This window comes from Phymastichus coffea, unplaced genomic scaffold (genome assembly GCF_024137745.1).
Source record: "Phymastichus coffea isolate CEN01 unplaced genomic scaffold, Cenicafe_Pcof_1.1 PCOF00005, whole genome shotgun sequence".
In the NCBI taxonomy this organism is placed as follows: domain Eukaryota; kingdom Metazoa; phylum Arthropoda; class Insecta; order Hymenoptera; family Eulophidae; genus Phymastichus; species Phymastichus coffea.
The window spans coordinates 5,999,866-6,013,914 of NW_026706816.1; the positions used below are offsets into that span (position 1 = coordinate 5,999,866).

At 36.1% G+C, this 14,049-nt stretch overlaps 1 protein-coding gene across 4 annotated transcripts in view; it reads right to left on the reverse strand.

Annotated features, from left to right (window-relative positions):
• LOC131667483 (NAD(+) hydrolase sarm1) overlaps positions 1–14,049 on the reverse strand; it is an 836,900-nt gene that overhangs the window by 544,187 nt on the left and 278,664 nt on the right. The window lies entirely within an intron of this gene.

Genomic DNA, 14,049 nt, shown 5'->3' on the forward strand with positions numbered 1-14,049 from the left:
CCACGCGGGTTCGTTTGTTTTCAACAGTGATTAAACGCGGCACCCATCTTGCTGATATTTTTTTTATCCCCAATTTTACATGAAAAATTAAAATGATTGTACCCTTTAATACCCCTGTGACTTCAACTAATTCTCGCAATTTTAATCTTCTATCACTCAACACCATATCGTGGATTTTGTTGACCATTTCGGGCGTACTCACTTCTACGGGGCGTCCTGAATGAGGTTCATCTTTTGTTGTTGTACGGCCCCGTTTAAGTTCATTTACCCATTTATAAACAGTCTTAAACACAGGGGCAGACTTGCCATGAACAGCGTTCAACTCAACTGTGATTTATTTCGGTATAAGGCCTTTTAAAATGAAAATGTTTTATCACCGAACGAAACTCTGTTTTTTCCATTTTTCAAATAAACCAGTAACTTTTTGTTCAACCAACGCTCACTAAAAAACGACTTAATGAATCGAGCTGAAACTTTGTACGATATCTAGTTAGTAGTATTGCTTGCCAAAAACATCATAATTTAAGGGTGACGAGCGCTATCTCTTGGATTTTGTAAAGACTTATTGACCTCTCCTCGTTTCTTTGTGTGCATCGTAAATTACTTTTGAATACTCTAAATCCACCTTGAGTATGTATCCAAAGGGTGAATCATCGGGAATATCGAAAGAAAAGTTTGAGTCATGTGGAAGAGGCTTAGTAATACTCCATCCGTAAAAGTTATTGACGTCAAAATACATCAAATATTTGTCACCATTTTGTATTTCATAGTCGTTCCCCATGTATGGATTGTTTACGGCAGCGTACTTGTTGCAACACTGGCTGATTCCATCACGAATGCCGCGCTCGATAAACATAACCAGTCTCTCTCTCCCGTGCGTCGATTACCTTCGACGCACAATCCTATTCGCACTAAACGGGTCTTAATACTAGTTGGGCGCCAATGAACGGGGTGGATTAGTTAGTACGATCGGAATTTATTAAAGTACAAACCCAACCCCCACGGTGCAGAGCTAACCGCCGCTCCGTTAAACACGTATGAGTATGTATATGTGTATTCGCTTTTACGTTTGATACTTTCATCTCAGTGACTTCTTTCCAACAGAGTTGAACTCAACTTAAGTTATCTGACTTGTGACACTCGATCTATACTAGGTGTAATTGATCTAATGCTTATTTCACCTAATCCCCTACATGAAATCGGTTTAATAAATTATCCGTAATAGATCCGTTAAACTAATAGGAAACGAAATGACGTAATGCGGCGAATAAAATTAATAACGTTTATGACTAGAAAAATTACAGTTTCTGATGGGCCGAAAGACAAACGCACGCGAATAGGATTTTACAATTATTAACAATAATACGAAGAAAGAGAAAGAGAGAATTTAAAACTTTGCCGTGAAATCTAACGCTTGGCGCGAATACAAAAATAACAGTCGCGATAGACAAAATACTCTCGCTAGTATTATTGTGTTTATTGTGCATTTATTGTGCATAAAAAATAGAGGTGCACCTACACTGCGGTGCAATATCCTTATCAGCCGTAATTGTTGTAGCAAATCAAATGCTGGTGCTCCTCTGGAACAACTGCGCTGCCTCGCTCGCTTCTAAACTGCTGTTGCTGCTCTTAATGCTGCTATCCGTATGATGCTGCTGTGATTGCCTTTATGCTCACTTACGCACGTATCAAAATCCTAGAAACTCCTTTTGATTAGCAAGAACGGTAAAACAAAGTAGAAAAACTATTTGGTGGTACTTTCTCAAGTAACAGATGAGGCTTAACTGAAACTTTTAAACTCTCGCACGCCCTTTCTCCCTCTCTTAGTCGTTCGCTCTAGCATCGCGAGTGCCACCGAATTGCGAACGGATCGATTAATCGAATCGACTACCGTTGTAAATATAAATTAAAAAATATATATCTCAACTACAACTATGCCTATCTAAATTCGGTCGGACAATGACTATCAAAATTCAGATGGATGTCAGGTTTTCCGAACATACGTAACGATAACGTACGTTCGTTTTTGCATAATCTTTAATATTATCAGTAAGTAAACTAAAAAGACCAAAGATCAGAGGGCCTCAGATAAGGGGGTCATCTGCGCAATATGAAATGCGTTTTAGATATTAAAATTTATTTACTTGAAATTAAATTAAATTTACTTATACAGGGTATCCCATTTCAAAGGAACCACCCCGAAATTTTCTACGGTTGACGTTCTATAAAAAAATTGTTCAGACAAAAGTTGTTTGGGACAATGAGGGACATCTTTCCCATGAATCGGATTTGACCTTGAAATTTATTTTCAAGGTCATTTGAAGGTCAGTCAATTTTTTAAAAGGAACCTATTATTTTGATCCCGGATTCGGAAAGAGCAAGAAATTCTGCGTTCATATAAGGTATTACGTGTGGGGTACGGTTAACCCCCCCCCTGTAAGGTTCTGTAGGGGTCAAATTTATTATTTTCTTCATCTATGCACAGGGATGATCGGGCAAAGGTAAGTTTAATTTTAATAACCTAATAACTTGCTGGTAATATCTTGTTCCCTCCCCCAACCCAATAACTGGACGGTAATATCTTGCTGCAACACGATATCAGCCTTAACCGTCAAAATTACCTAGGGAGGCTTCGGTACCCAAACCACGTGACAATCCGAATCATTGAACGAAGAGAGAGACGTCGACCACGAATACGCCCCGAGAGATAACAGAATGTCAACAATTAGGAAGTTTACATGGCATCTAAGCTAAAAATGGAAAATAAACTTTCGTTAATTAAACAAAATAAAATTGTATATAATCTTCAATAAACCTTGAATAAATCCTTGAATAAAGCCTTGAAAAATGGATGAAAAGTGGAAAATAAGCTTCCGTTATTATTAACAAGTTTACCTAACTTGGCTGGCTACGCTGGCTACCAAGTCGGCTACTCAAAACACCTCATTTTTTTAATTTAGATTTGGAAAGAAAGTTAAACTGGACACTCCGACATTGTCTTAATCCATTAAGGAACTTGCCAAACCTGGGCGAGATAGCGCCAAACTAACTATGCCAATCGTAAGTAAATCGAAAAATAATACCCGTGTTTTTTCTTTTGCCATTTACAATTATTTATCAAAAGTTATTTAAACAAATTATCGAAAGGTAATCATTTGAAGTCTGACAAAAAAACGTTGCATACGTTTCTTTCATATTTTTTCCCGTAGAATCAATTTTTTAAAATAATTTTGTAGGAAAACAAATTATTTTTATTCTCTTTTCTGGTGTGATTCCGGACAAGCCTACAGAATTTCAACTAAATCAGAAAATAACACTTCTTTAGAATTACTTATGAAAGAGGTGACTCGTGAACAGTCCTTCTCAGGATAGTTCACGTGGAAATTTTTTAGTGTCTAGCGACTCAAAAGGGCAAAATATTGCAGATTATTCGAGATCGAAATTGTTGACATTCTGTTATCTCTCGGGGCATGTCAAGGCCGATATCGTGCTGCAGCAAGATATTACCGTCAAAATTACCCGGGAAGGCTTCGGTCCCCAAACAACTTGAGAATCTAAATCATTGAACGAAGAGAGAGGCGTCGACCACGAATACGCAGAAATCGTCATCGCATTATGAGACAGAACAACGATGATCCACAAATTCTCGTTGTTTTGGCAATGGTTGATTTAGATCATCATATCTCTTTGCGTGAAATTCAGAGACATACTGGAATCCCAAGAACAACAGCCGGTAGAATATTGCGGCTTCATAGATTTCATCCGTATCACATAACTTTGACTCAAGCTTTGATACATATCTTAATTTCCTGCAGAATGAATTACCAGAATTATTGAAAGATGTGAACTTGGAAACGAGACGACGATTATGGTTTCAACGGGATGGTGCACCGTGTCATCGGTCACTAATAGTTCGTCACTTCTTGAATCAACGATACCGAAGACGATGGATAGGCATTGATAGTGACATTACTGAGTGGTGTCCAAGATCACTAGATCTAACAAGTCAAGATTTCTTTTTATGGGGCTATTTGAAAAGTGTTGTTCATGCACAACAACCAACAACACGGCAAGATATGATGCAACGTATCATACAAGTTTGTAGAGCTATTCTGCATCACGTTTTGTTGTCCACAGTTGATAACTTTGAACGTAGAATTCAACACTGCATAAATTTGAACGGCGGTATTTTTGAACATTTTATGAGATAAGTGTTTGTGTAACAACCTTGACCATAACTCTATCTGTAGTCATCGTCTTGTCTTCATTGACTGGGCATTCCCAGCTTGTCTTATTTGGCTGCATTATCAATACCTCGCCTTCATTGGCTGGGTATTCCCACCTTGCCTTAATTGGCTGAGTAATCAATACTTCGCTTCCATTGACTGGGCTTTCCCACCTTGCCTTAATTAGCTGGGTAATCAATACCTTCCCTTCATTGGCTGGGTAATTAATACATTGCCTTCCTTGGCTGGGTAGCCAACGTCTTGTCGTGATCGACTCAGCATTCTCACCTTGTCTAGATAGATTGGGTTATTTGAGTTTTTGGGTTAATAAAATTAATCTTACCGTTGCCTGATCATCCCTGTGCATAGACGAAGAAAATAATAAATTTGAGCCCTAGATGACCTTACGCGGGAGGGGGGGGGGGGTTGACCGCACCCCACACATAATACCTTACCTGAACGTAGAATTTCTCGCTCCTTCCGAATCCGAGATCAAAATTATAGGTTCCTATTAAAAAAATTACTTTGAACTTCAAATGACCTTGAAAATAAATCTCAAGGTCAAATCCGATTTCTGGGAAAGGTGTCCTTCATTGTCCCAAACAACTTTTGTAGAATGTCAACCATAGAAAACTTCGGAGTGGTTCCCTTAAAATAGGTCACCCTGTATAGTCCTTATTCCGGATATTCAATTATCGATCGTATTTATGCTTATGAAGTTATATGCATTACTTAGTGAAGAAATACGGCCGTATATAGGGACTGATTATAGTTTAATAAAAGATGACAAATACTTTATATATTAAGACATAAATAATATCTACGGGTGAAGTAGAGATGGTGCGACATTCACTCAAACTTTTGTTTCGATGTTCCTGATGATTCACTCTTTGGATACATACTCGAAGTTGCTTTAAAGTATTCAATGAAAATTCATGACACACATAAAGATCTACCATTCTGTCCGGAGCACAAGTCTGCTCCAGAATCCAAACAGAAAAAACTCATTACGACTCTGGATGATAAAGAGCATTACGTGATCCACTATCGAGCATTGAAGCAAGTAACAAGGCATGTTTTGCGTCACAAAAAAATCTATCGGGCTTTGAAATTTAATCAGAGTGCGTGGTTGAAGAAATATATTGATTTTAACAGCGACATGCGTAAACAGGCGAAAAATAAGTTTAAAAAAATGCTATTTACACTATTTAACAATGTCGTGTACAGGAAGACTATGAAAAATGAAAAAAAAACGCATCGATATGAAATTGGTGAGCAAATGGAAAGAGCGACATGGTGCTGAAGCTCTCATAGCCTAACCAAATTCCCATAGTAGAGATATTTTTTATGATAAGCTAGCGACGATTTAACTCTCGCGAACTTTTTTAAAAATAATCCGTTACTCTCAACGAAACCCAGAAACAACGACGTGGACGTGGTAGCTACATATTTCCTATGAAGTGCTTATTTATAGTGACTCTCCTCGCCACTCACTGTGGGATTTATAGTGATTGTTTATAGTGACTACCTCGCCTCTAAGTATGGAAAGTTTTTGTAATGTTATCATTCTTCTACTTCTTCATCTTTCAACTTAAGATCCAATGCATCACTGCTTGCTGACCAATTCCCTGCATCACACAAGTAATTACTGTAGCAATTGTGGTATCTTGTCTAAATGTCTGTAATAACCAAAATACTACAATAATAAGCATGTGAGCGCAGCATCCCACTACTCTAGCTCCGTTTTTGCATTTGCATTACTAACCTGTAATAGGATGAAAAGAATTTCTCATATTTTATCCAAAGTTGGTACTGCTGGAATGATGTGTAACGCGATTTCATTTTAATTATTATTTAATTTTATTATTATTATAATTTATTATTATTATTATAATATTAAATAATATTATTATAATATTAATTATTATTATAATTTTATTATTATTCCTTCCTCTTCTTTATGAGAGTACGTAACATATGTACCGGCATTATTTTCGTTGCCACTGTCACTTAAGAGCTAAATGCTCGCGGATGTAAGAAGCTGCTTGTTTTAACTGATATACCCTAATAGTTATACGCTGAAGGTCTTTCATCGTAAGATGAGGAAAGACATTAAGAGAAGTGCCTTCAATTTTTTCCTAAATAACAAATTTTTTCTCCCATCGATGGTCCTCTATGTATTGCTGAAGCAGATTTCTTTTCTTACTGAGACTTAGCATCCTTTCAGCAACAATGCATCGTCAAGTTTCTTGCCTTCGCGCCTAGGTGGTCATAATGCGTTACAAAGCGCAGACACAGTTCGAACGAAGTCTCCTATATAGTATAACGTATTTAAATATTATGGAAAACTTGATCGACAGCTTTAAAAGTTTTTAATAACCTATTTACAAATTCAACCATCCAACGTATTTTATTAACTAAGCGAGAAGAGTTAGTACTTAATATGTCAAGTTGCGAACCTTTTTTTAAAAAAGTAGAAATTTTGGATAGCAAATACTCTTCTAGTATTTATATAGAATCCCTAAAGCCTCGATCAACAACCATTATATTATCAGGCGGTAGCCATTATAGTAACTTGGAACCTCTTTGCCTAATTAAGCTATTAAAAATACCAGTATTGTTGTTTTTGCCATCAGCAAAATAAAGATCAAACGTTTACAAAATACAACCTGTAGTGCTAACTGTCATCATCGGCTTCATCAAAGGTCTGCCTTTGTGTCTTGAAAACGAGCAACGTTGGAATGTACAGTTTGTATAGTTTGCACTCTTTTGTATATATACATAAGTTCCATTTGCTTCTAAAATTACTACATTTTCATCACCTTCCGAAAATATCTTTTTTAAATATCAGTTATATAATTTTTAATAAGATCCTGCCGAAATAAATGATTCAATCCTAAGTTTTCAGATACAAAATTATTCATCAGAGCAAGTCTTGCGAAGATAATTGATTTGTCAATAATTCTTCTTGATATTTCGAAAAATGTAGTAGGCATCATATGAAAAAAACAGTTCTCAATTTAACAAGGTATATAGCCAAATATTTGGGCAAGGTTTTCTACTTTGTATTGCGAATCGAACCTTTAATCTTACAAAACAAACTCTGTTATAAAACTAACGTAAATTATTTAATAAATTTGTTAATTCTAACGATGTAAAAGTAGTTTCATAGCATACCTCTTGTATTCTATCGGCATCTGCAGTTTAAAAAAAAAACTCCTTGAAGATGCCTTTTGCAGCATCTACTTTTAACTCGAACCATAAGTCCCTTTCTTACAAAAGGTTGTAGTTTTGCTTGTAAAGGTACAACAATTAAAGAATTTTTTGCGTTACCAAAAATACAACTTTTATGAGACTGACTAGTTCTTGCGAAAGGCAAAGTAATACTATCTAAATCACCATCACTATCAGACATTGTTAAGTAGACAATGATATACAGGGTGTTTCATTTTAATCCGGCTACGCGCATAACCTAGTAGAAACAAACGTTATCAAAAAATAACCTCTACCAAAGTTGCAGGAGATAGAGCGGGCCACCAAATGCTACCATCAGCTTTGATCCTTAATACGTTTTTCAAGGTCATCTAAAGGTCAAAGTGCTTTTTTTAATGGGAACCCTTATTTTCGTGTAGAATCGTGTAGAGCGGGAAAAATTACATCCAAAATGATATTTATGTTTGTATTTGTGACCTGCGAAGGTCAATTAAAGGTCAAATACTCAAAAAACTGTATTTTTTCATACCGATGTTTTTGTACAATTTATTAATTAAATTAATTAATTCTCTGATTCTCCATTATGAATTATTGAAGTAGATAATTTTTTCAGTTAAAAATAATTTTTTATATTGACTTTGACCCATGCTTATTGTTACATATAGTTTATATTTAATATAGCACTACTTATTGAATAGTTAATCTAATTAAATTTCTTTTGTTTAACATTGTTTTCTTCTTAAATTTAATAGTTGCAGAAAAATTATCTCGTTTTTTTTACTTTGTTATAATCAAAATTTTCACTATGGCTAATTACCCAGCGGCTGAAAGGGTTGATATTCTATTGATTCTCAGTGAATGTAGGCGTAATTACCGACAAGCTGCTGCTCTTTATCGAAATCGATATCCCGACAGGAGACATCCGAGTCATACAACAATTCGTGAAATTTACCGTAGAGCTCAACAAGGGCGACTAGCACGGGTTAGAGAACGTTGTAATTACAATGAAGAAGATATTCGTGTAATAGTGGTTCTGGCAATGATTCATTTAAATCGTAACATCAGTACCCGTGACATTCAAAGGCAATACCAATGGTTACCGTTTGGAGAATACTAAGAAATCATCGTTATAATTCATATCATATCACTTTGACTCAAGCCATCACACCTGCTGATCTGAGATTACGTCTACAGTTTTGCCAATGGGCACGACAAATGATTGCCAATGATCCAAACTTTTTACGATATGTAATGTTTTCAGACGAAGCAAACTTTCAAAGCAGTGGCCAGTTTAATCGACATAATTGTCATTATTGGTCGGATATTAATCCGTATTGGCACAAGCAGATAGATAATCAAAATCGATGGAGCTTTAGCGTATGGTGTGAAATTGTTTATGGATACCTTATAGGTCCGTAATTTTTCGATGGAAATACAAATATGCATAATTTTTTACAGTTTCTGAGAGACCATCTTTCAGTACTTCTCGAAGAAGTAGATTTGTACACAAGATTAAAGATGTGGATTCAATTAGATGGGGCTCCTGCACACTACGGTCAAATAATTAGATAATATCTCAATCAATATTATCGTGACAGGTGGATTGGATGCACCGGACGTGGAGATTATGGTGTTCGATGGTCACCAAGATCTCCAGATTTAACATCACCTGATTTTTTTTGTGGGGATATTTAAAAGATATTGTTTATAAACACGAACCAATAACAAGAGAAGACATGATGCAAAGAATTTGAACCGTTTCTGAAAATATCCCAAGGGCTGTATTACTCAGAACAGTAGAACAATTTCAGCAGTGAATGCAATTATGTATTCAAGAAAATGGTGGTATCTTTGAAAACCTACGTTGAATCCTGAAGAAAAATGAGAGGCAAGGGGACTCATTCTAATTAAGCACCCCAAAGGGAACACAATCCTATAATGTCCACGTCGTTGTTCCTGGGTGATGCTAAAATTTGACCTTCAAATGACCTTGTATATCGATAATAGGGTTCAGGATATTGTCATATTCAAATTGTATATTTTTCCATTGTCTGATCCTTGATAAAAAAAATTTTCCGTTACAACAAGCACTGTGACTTTCAAATGACTTTGCAAAATAGCTTCAAAGACAGCATGGCATTTTATACAGTTACTTTCAAAAGGTATCTTTACAATATTTATTCTACCAAAAAATTCAAAAAAACAATTATTAGGACGTTTTCTGAGTATTTGACCTTCAATTGACCTTCTCAGGTCATAAATACAAACTTGAAATATCATTTGGGATGTAATTTTTCCCACTCTAAACGATTCCGGGGTCAAAAATAAGGGTTCCAATTAAAAAAAGTACTTTGACCTTTAGATGACCTTGAAAATCGAATTAAGGATCAAAGTTGATGATATCATTTGATAACCCACTCAGTTCCTACCATCTTTTGTAGAGGTCATTTTTTGATAACGTTTGTTTTTACTAGGATATACGCGTAGTCGGCTTAAAATAAAACATCCTGTATAGTTATGCAATATTATTATAATGTAATAAATTACAATATAAAATAATATGATGTAATATATTATTTTGAATTAAAAAAATATGTATCATAATATACTATAATAGGCTCAGTCAGCTAAAAATATTATTAATAATTATTTAATAGTTATAGAACAGCTATAATAATAATTTTATTCCAGATAAGTATATATTAATAGCTTACTTCACCATATCATATAATACAACCTCATTTCATCAGAATGTCCTACTTTCGTACATAAATTTCCGTCAGCTAATATTAATATTATTCTTTGGTCCACAATACTTCATTTAAACGGTCTTCCTCCTCTTCTTTCCTAACTTTACTTCTCCCCTTCGATTTTCCTAGTTCTCTTTCTTGCGTGTAGACTATTCGTTTCTCAATTCCAACCTCCTATCCTCTCGAATTTATTTTTTATTTTCAAATTTCTTATTTCTTTTTATTATCTTCTCGAAAATCCTTGCATATTGACTCGTATCATATCTATCCTTCCCTCAAGCACTTTTCCCAATATTCTTATTAAATCTTCTCCCCTGCTCTTCCGTCTCCAGTCGTCCACAGCCTTTATCCATTCTTTTCTTATAACCTTACTCGCCGCCTCGCATATCCAGATGTGTTGTAGGTCCTCTTCCTCTTTTTCACATACTCTGCATATTTGATTGATGTAACCTTTCTTTCCTTCCTTTCCCATGCTTCCACACCTTCTTCTTGCCCATTCCTCTTTCAGATAGCCTTCACTTCCACATTCTCTCCAGTAATTTTACCTCCCTATTAATTTTTTCCATTTCTTGTAGTACTTCCAATATTTTGATCCGTCTATCTTGTTCAATCTTACTTGTATGTCTTGCTCTGCCCTCATTTTTAAGGTTCTTTCTGTGATTTCCATTAGTTTTTCTTTCTCTAACTCGTTTTCCATTAATATTTTTAGCTCATCATTTCCTGCCTTCCTAGCTGATTCAACCATTCCCTCCCCCATCTTGAGGATTTTTATTTCTTATCCCTCCCATTTCCTCCTTTAAACATATTTTCAGGAGTCTTTTGTCATCCATTTCCACGATCTTCTCTATGTAAGTTATCGCCCTCTTTATCGTTTCCAAATAATCCTTCTACCCCTGCCTCCATTTTCCATATATAATCTGGTGTATTCATATTGATACCTAGTACCATCGTGACTACCTTTGCTTGAATTTTTTCCATATCATCTTGCGATGACGATCCCTATATCTCCGCTCCATATAGACATCCCGCTCTCCCCATTCAATTTAGTATTAACAGTCTTCTTTCTAGTGTATTAAGTTTTGTTCTCTTCATTAAACGCCATGTGCTATTCACCGCCCTCTGCGCTTATTGCTTCATTTTCTTTATATGCGCTCCGTATCCGCCCTTCGTAGTGAACCAAAGTCATAAATATTTGTATGCCTTTACTACTTCCAGTCTTTCTCCTTTATAATTCCATTTTGCATGTTTTCTTAACTTTTCTCCTCATCTTATCATCATTACCTTTGTCTTGTTCACATTTAGCTCCATTCCATTTCTCTCATTATATCCTTGCATACTATTGAGCATTTCTTGCAATTCTTCCTTGGTGTCAGCAATCATTACTATGTCGTCGGCGAACTTTAGTACATAAACTTTTGGTTTCCAATTACTGTTCCCCCTTCCTTTCGATCCGTTCACATTTTGTCTAAGTCATTTAAGTAGATATTAAAGAGTGTCGAACTTAATGGACAGCCTTGCTTTACCCCTCTCGTAGTTCTGAACTCCTTTGAAATCCTTTTGTCCATTATCACTTCATATATTGATTCTCTGTATATCTCGTTTAATATCTTTAACATTTTTCCAGATACCCCTTCCTCTTCATCATTCTTCTCAGTTTCTTCATCAGAATTTTTCTATCTACCGAATCGAAAGTTCTCTTGAAGTCAATGAATGCCAAATGTATGTTTCCTCTTTTTCTTTTGATGTTATTCTCTATTTTGCTGTTTAAGGTGAAAATATGATCCCTCATTCTTCTTTCCATCCTGAATCCTGCCTCTCTCCTAGTATATCTTCCTCTTCTATCCAGGATCTAAGTCTGTCATTTAAAATTCCTGCAAAAATCTTGTAACCCACATTTAACAGTGATACCCCTCTATAATTCTCCGCTTTATTTTCCTCGCTAGCTTTATAAATTGGAAAAATGTGGGCTTTTTTCCATTTCCCTGGTGACATATATCTCGATCAATGTCTCTGTTAATTCTGTCACCTAACCATCCGTCATATTTTTGTAGAATCATCGGGAATTCCGTCCTATCCCGCTGCTTTTCCTTATTTAATGCCCTTTATAGCCCTCTCTACCTCTCCTCTAATTATCACCTTACTCATAACGCTCTGATCGCACCAGGGCCTCTTTTCTTTTTTCTCTCTTCTTTCTTCACTTCTTTCTTCATTCCCTCCCGGGTCGGTATCTAGCTCCCCTTTCGGATCCCTGCGTTTTATTCTCTCTTATTTCACAGGACTAAAATGCTTCAACCATTCTTCCTCAGAGATCCTGGAGCTCTTTTTACTTTTTCTTTTCCTAAAAATTTTCAATGCTTCCCAAAAATCTATTCCTCTCTTACTTTTTTCAAGCCTTGTTCACTTTCCTTCCGCTAATTCCCTTTTCTTCTTGTTTTCCAGCTCTCTTAGCATTCTTCTTCCCTCATTATATTCTTCTCTGTTCTTATCATCTTTTATCCATAGATATTTGTTAAGTTTTTTCCATACTCGCCTGCTTATCTCCTTGTATTTCGTGTCCTTCCATTCTCTTTCCTCTACAATACCTCTCGTTGTATTCTTTATCACTCTTAGTAGCCCTAGTTTTTCTGCTACTTCCAGTAAACTCTCTTTTATCCTTTTCCACTATCCTTCTTTTGTTTTCGTGATCCAACCCTTCTCTCTCTTCTTCAATTCTTCACTATACGCCATTTTATTTTCTTCTTCCTATACTATCCCCATTGCTACTCTCTGATTATTATCTTCTCCAAATGGCTCCTTCCCTAGATCAGAGTTTCCCTCTGTTCCTGCGTCAATCACTAATGAAATGGGTAGGTGGTCCGATGCTAGGCTTCTCTCTATTTTCATTCTTTCCACTATCTCTCCTGATGTATTTTGCCTTTCAACTATATAGTTAAGAGTAGAGCTACATTCTAAACCAATTTATGTTATCTTTCCTTCCCAGTCGCCCTCAGTGTTTCCATTTCTTATAACCGCCCCCCCCAGCTCCACACAAAATTCTGACATTCTCTCTCCTTCTTTGTTTCTTGTCTTGTCCTGGGATCTTCTCTTCCTATCGTTGCTTTCTTCTTTCTGCCCCTCCCCCACTCTTGCGTTGAAGTCCCAATTATCAGTAGGCCGTTTGCTTTATCTTCTCTTTCCTCCAGCACTTTTTCCAGCTCTCTTTTCATTTTACTGATTCCTTCGTTGATATACACTGCTACTACCCTCACATCTTCTTCCATCCGAGATTCTTATTCCTTCAGCAATCACTCCATATTTCTATTCCTTCATGTTAACCCCTGCTGCTATCCATTTTTCAATTCCAATTAGAACTCCTCCGCTTGCTCTCTCTCTTCTTTTGGATTTTAATGCCGCTTTCCCTCCCCATTTATACTCTTCTCCTGTATTTTCCATGAAACTTTGCATTTTTTCCTTTTCTAGCCATATCTCTTGTAATATTATGATGCCATATTCCTTGATTTTGCTCCATTCTTTCCATATGTTTTTTTATCCAGCGCTGTTCCAGTCAATTCCTGTAATCTTCTTTTTCTTCCCTCCTTTGTTACCTCTGTTGCATTTGTTACCCTCTTTTTTCCACTATCACCATATCCTCCTCTCTTTCTCTCCATTCATACCAGGTCCCTTTCACTATTACTTTTTGGTATCCAGTAATCGCATTCCTTCCTCTTGCCCTTTCCTCCTTCTCCACTATGCCTATCCACTCCTAAATTACTCTTGCTCTTGCTGTCAGATCGTCTTCTATCTTAATTACCATCCCCTTCAAGCTGTATCTGTTTTTGATTATATCTAACTTGTCTTGTAGCGTACACAGTGTTAGAACC